General features: G+C 37.4%; 1 long non-coding RNA gene across 1 annotated transcript; it reads left to right on the top strand.

Annotated features, from left to right (window-relative positions):
* Nucleotides 1-1,789: 1,789 nt before the first annotated feature.
* LOC108669299 lies at nucleotides 1,790-5,125 on the top strand. Its single transcript, XR_001930649.2, has 3 exons — nucleotides 1,790-1,819; nucleotides 2,599-2,712; nucleotides 4,892-5,125. It is a non-coding gene; the product is annotated as an uncharacterized LOC108669299 (long non-coding RNA).
* Nucleotides 5,126-5,999: the final 874 nt, after the last annotated feature.

The following is a 5,999-nucleotide window of genomic DNA, read 5'->3' as shown; positions in this document are numbered from 1 at the left end:
TAAACATGGTAAAAGACTGAATAGAAAGCTTGAGTAAGAAACTTGAACCATTGTTTTCCTGAACCCCATAGCAACAAATGCTGTCACGCACATTGCCTGGCCAGCAACGCTTTTGACTTAGTGTCACATAACACATATTAAAATGTAGCCAAGTTGTGTTCATCAAAAATTGTTGATATATCAAGATAACAATTGTGTATTTAAGTAACTTAGGACAAGTGAATTTTGTTGCAAATGTTGAAATTAAGGCCTCCTTTTGAGCCACTCAAGTGCACTCTGTACAATTTTCTTTATCCCTCCAATGTTATTTTCATTGCTGTTAACATTATTCACTAAAAAACTTTAACCTAATTTATTCCTAATTCTCATCACATTTGGTGATGACATCCAAAGAAAGCAGTGTTGCTCTGCACCAACTCTCCGATGCTGCAGTCAGGAGTGGCAGATGCCCTGAGCAGAGCCTCACTCAAGCGTCTCCTGGTAGCAGCAAAGTAAAGTCTGAAGGTAAGCCGGATTCCATGTGCCTCACAAATTAATTGTTATTATGCAAAGGAGGAACTGAGTACATGTAAATTTGTCAGATTTATTTCTCATCTGTAATTATTTGTTAGGAGTTTCAGTACAATACAGGGTCATCAATATTTAGTGTTACAACTTTGAGTGGTTAGAACTATGAAATGAAACACAATTGTGAATGTTTGAAAATTTATTTATGTAGGCAGAGGTTCAGAGATACAATTCCCGCAATTTCATTCAATATGTCCACCATCTGCATCAATAACAAGTTGTAGACGCTTAGAGAAAGCCTTACACGAGTCACGAATGACACTGTGCGGGATTTTGGCCCACTCCTTCAGCAGTTTGACTTTTAGGGAGTCCAAACTGCTATGGTGAACTTTCGAGACCTTGCTCTCAAGGTATGACCAGATCCCAAAATCCAGGGGATTCACATCGGGTGACGATGGGGGTCATTCATCTTTGGTAATGAAGTGGGGAACATTCTCGGACAGCCACTCATGAGTCGATTTGGCCCCATGGGATGGTGCAGAGTCCTGCTGGAACGGCCAGGGACGTTTTTTGAAGTGCTTTTGTGCCCAGGGCAACAATGCACCAACAAGGATGGCATCTTGATAGTTCTTCTGATTCAATTTCACCCCTTTGTCAACAAAAAAAGAGGACCCCTTGAGGACTCTGTTACGGCGGCCGATACCATCACTGAGGTCGGGCATTGCTTCCTAGTCACCACTCGGGATCCTTCGTCCCATTCTTCGACCAAATTCGATCATTTTGGGAGTTGAAGTGGTGTTCAACATTGAATATCTTCTCATCACTCAAAAAGAGGTTTGGCAGCATGCCATCATGAATGCGGGAAAGAAGAATCTTGGATCTTTGGAGGCGTTTGTCAACAACTTGAGCAGACAGTTGGTGTTTTTTGACATGCTTGAATGGGGGACAACTTTAGGTCCTTCCGGATAACAGTTAACATGGTTTCATACAACACATTTGACTGTTTTGCGAGTGTATTGATTTTGGAAAAACACTATCACGCTAAATATTGATGACCCTGTATTTGATAACAGTGTTGGAATATGCCAAAAGCTCACATGACTCATTAATATAGTGAGCATTATATTTGCTATGAGATATCATGCTCCATAGCCCAGTGGTACCAGCACACCAATGTATATATTTTCCAGCTTTGGAAAAGGTTGATCCTTTACCAGTCCTCAAAGTTCCTGCTATCTACATCAAGGAGGAACCTGAGAGTGAAACTGAAGAAGTATTCATCAAAGAGGAACCATTCTTAGATGGAAATGAAGTAAGTTGAGTTGATATGCAAATAAATGTTTGGCAAAGTATTAGAAATACCCACATAAATTTTCAATAAATGAACAGCAGGATGCTATTTATGTAATCAAATCTCTAAATTATGCATGAGGATACATATCTTAACCAAGTATTTAGTCTGAAATATTGAGCAATAATAATCAGGTATGAAGAACCCTAACCCTCATCCTGATTATCCCTCCAGTCCCAATTGGTTAGAAGTTGTGGGAAATTTGATTTATTATTACTTGCCTTAGGATTTATATTCTAAGAACAAACCCTTATTTTTGTCTCATAGTTGTCTGTAGTCAAATAACTATGATATGTGATGGCTTTTATTTTCCAGAAATAAAAATGAAATGTGGTGGCCACTATTGGCAGGAACCATGAAAAACTGTCCACATACAATGCAAAGAAAGAGGTGCTGAGAACATTTATGTATGCCAATTGGATTCAACAAAATCGCACTAAAAGTGCATTTGCTTCTGAAATCGCCACTCAATTTCATATTTACTTGCAAGCAAATGGCAAGCAAAATCTTTGTATGGCAAGATTTTGAAGATATGGCAAGCAAAATCTTTGTATCATGAAGCATCAAAATGAGGAAACGTTTTACAGCCTGTAATTTTGATGCTACGACATCCATATGGTGTTGAGGAAATTTGGAACTTGCAGATAATTCTATGAGAAGTTGTACATTACATCCTATCTAAAAATGCACGTATCACTGTCAGCCACATTAATATTTTCCTCCACTTCGCTTCTCCCCAGGCCTCTTCAAATCAACATCTTCCTGGTGTACCATGCAAGACAGAAGCAAAAGTTGAGACTCACGACGCCCATCCAAACTCCTCACAAAACATTTCTGCTTTGTTGTTGAATCAGGTATATATACATAATTTTAGCTTTCACTATTATACACTATAACTGAAAATTTTGAAACATTTTACCAGTTCCTTAAGATGGCAAATGTTTCAATTTATTGTGGGTATTTATTAATGATAAAATTGATGACTTAATAGGTGCTGGTAGTGACACCAGGAACAAATGTCATTTTCCCAATGCATTTAATCCTGCTAGTGAAACCTAACAATTTTTGGTCTTCAAAAATATATGACAATTGATTTCCCCTAAGCAAGGATCTAAACCTAGAACAAAACATTTAGTTCAGAAGGAAGATGAGGGAATGCACTTGAACCTGTTACATTAAATGTAATATCCTTACACTACTCATGTATCTAAGATCACATCCAAGAACGGATGGAATGGGTAATAATTAACACCACACAGCATGGGAATGGAAAATGGATTGCTTGGGTCCATGGTATGAGTTGATGAATCACTCTGGTTGCATTGGTGTGCAGGCTGTTGCTGGCCGGCTTAAGAGTAGTGCTGGTCATGTTGTATCTGACTCTGGAACAACCTCACTGTATTGCTTGGATACGAATTCTTTAATTTAGGTAAACAACAAGCTAGAAGGAAATCCATTAAGCAAAAAGATATTGCAGAAAAATTCAAATTCAGTGTGCATGACATGAAAAGTAGAACAAATACAAAAGCCCCAGTGTAATAGTGTTTGATGCCCATGCTACAAGAAGAAAAAAACTTTAAACAGCTGGTGCTAACGTTCGGGAACGTCAATTTTTTGTTAACTTGAGTCTGAAAACAGTCACTAGATTTAATAAAATTACAGTTGAGAAAGTACAAACTATTGTTAGATTCAAGCTCCATGGTAAATTTTATTAAATTATGTTGCAAGTTTAGGTGATCAAAGGCAAGTTCAACATGAGAGGGTTGCTTGAAAATAAGGAAGGTGTTATTGACAAATCTGTTGTAAAACATTTGCTTAAAATCAAGAAGGCAATTGGTAAGCCAAGCAACTTTTGAATGCAGCCTTCAGCTCTTATCCACAAAAAATTGCAAATAGATAGGTTATGCCGTTTTTTATATTTCATATTTTTACTTTTTTACTCTGTCTTTTGTTTGTAAATTTAGATTTTAATTTCTGAGTTTTTTTCATTTTGTTTGCATTAACTTCTGATTTTATCTGTGTTCAAAATTTTTTTAACTGACAATGGAGCCGGACTCCAAAACATTTTCATTAGGGATATGGTGAATTTGTGTTGAATTTCCTTCTCTTTTAAATTTGTAAGCATTTGATATTCAGAGTGGAGAAGTTTTTTGGCTGTTGTGTTGCAGCAACCAGTTATTGTATGCAAGGTGATATTTTGAACTGTTTGTAGGCCAGTGGAGTTAGTGGAAGAGGAGATAGGAGGCCAGATTGATCAAGCATAGTTGATTATGAGATGATAGATAGGTTACTAGGTTTGTTGTTGGTGTTTGTAGACCTGGTAGTGTCCATTTGGTGCTCACGAGAGGGTTTTTTAGTATGTCATCCCATTTTAAGGCTTTAGCTGCTGTGACTTTTGGTGGTCGGTGAAAGCGAGCATGACATCAAAGATTAGGCAAGGATTTTCGGGTTGTATTCAAGCATAAGGTGTTGGTTATTGATTTTGACATGAGGGTGGTAATGGCTCTAGGACGTTTGTGGTTTTATAAGGTTGAGTGCATATTTAGTGATAGTGATGTTGAGGCTTTGGTGAAGAAGTTGTGTATTGTGAAGAAGTTGTGGTGAAGAAGTTGTGTGGTGAAGGTGAAGAAGTTGTGTCTATAACCCCATTGAAAATCATATTCCAAATTTAAGTAATGAATGTATGTGAAATAATATAAAATTATTGTGCATCTTATCTAGGTATTCTACATGAGTAGTAATTTCCATTAAAGTTTTATCAGCATTAAATCAAAGCCATAATCTATGACTGAAGTTGAGACCCAGTAATGGTAGTTCTATTATATGCTTAGGCAAAGTATTAATGTTGAGTAATCTATTCATAAATCAGAACATACTGGGCAAAAGTTTATAGATTTGTAAAATATTTGTTACAAGTTTGAATTTCTGTTGAGACAATTAAGAGATTTAAATAAGGATCAACACTTGAAAGTATACAGTTCTGTGGCTGTTATTAATATAGGAAACTGTTTTACTTTGTAATTTTTTCATTAGTTTGGCGAAGGTGGGTCAGCATCTAACCCATCAGGAGACGCTGCTGGCGACGCTGGCATCTCTGGGGCGTCCAACTCCAAGCAAAACATAGAAAAATCGTTCAAACATTCAGCAGAAAAATCTTTGCAGTGCTCCAAGTGTGATGCTTGCACCACAAAAAGGAACTTGAAAATTCATTCGCTCTCAAAGCATTCAGAAGTAAAACCTTATCAGTGCTCTGAGTGTGATTATGCTTCCCCCTTAAAAGGAAACTTGAAAAAACATTTTCTACAGAAGCATTCAACAGAAAAACCTTATCAGTGCTCTGAGTGTGATTATGCTTGTTCCACGAATTTCCTGATGAAAAGACATTTTCTTAGGAAGCATTCTACTGAAAAACCTTTTCAGTGCTCCAAGTGTGATCATGCTTGTATCACGAAATTTGACTTGAAAAATCATTTTCTTTCCAAACATTCAGCGGAAAAACCTTTCCAGTGCTCCAAGTGTGATTATGCTTGCACCACAAAAAGGAACTTGAAAAGTCATTTTCTTCACAAACATTCAGCAGAAAAATCTTTGCAGTGTACCGAGTGTGATTATGCTTGCACCACAAATAGAACCTTGAAAAGGCATATCCTCTTCAAACATACAACAGAAAAACCTTTTCTGTGCACCGAGTGTGATTATGCTTGCACCACAAAATGGGATTTGACAACACATCGTCTTCGCAAGCATTCAACAGAAAAACTTGTGCAGTGCACCGAGTGTGATTATTCTTGCACCTCAAAAGGGCACTTGAAAAGTCATTTTATTCACAAACATTCAACAGAAAAACCTTTTCAGTGCTCCAAGTGTGATTATGCTTCCCCCACAAATGGGAACTTGAAAAAACATTTTCTACGCAGGCATTCAACAGAAAAAGACCCATCTTTGCTCTAAGTGTGATTATATTTGTGTCGACAATGCATGTTTGAACAGCATCTGCTCTCCAGAGTCCATCAGAAACTGCTTCAGTGACCCAGGTGTGAGGATGCATGTTAATGTAGGAAGCTTGACACAGGAATCAAGTGCAGAATATTATCTTTTGGGGCAACAGGACAAAGCTATGTAGAGTACCTAACTCAAGGCA

The sequence above is a fragment of the Hyalella azteca genome, unplaced genomic scaffold (genome assembly GCF_000764305.2).
Source record: "Hyalella azteca isolate HAZT.00-mixed unplaced genomic scaffold, Hazt_2.0.2 contig12180, whole genome shotgun sequence".
NCBI lineage: Eukaryota > Metazoa > Arthropoda > Malacostraca > Amphipoda > Hyalellidae > Hyalella > Hyalella azteca.
Note: the sequence above shows the minus strand (reverse complement) of the source record. Positions and strands in the feature narration are given on the sequence as shown.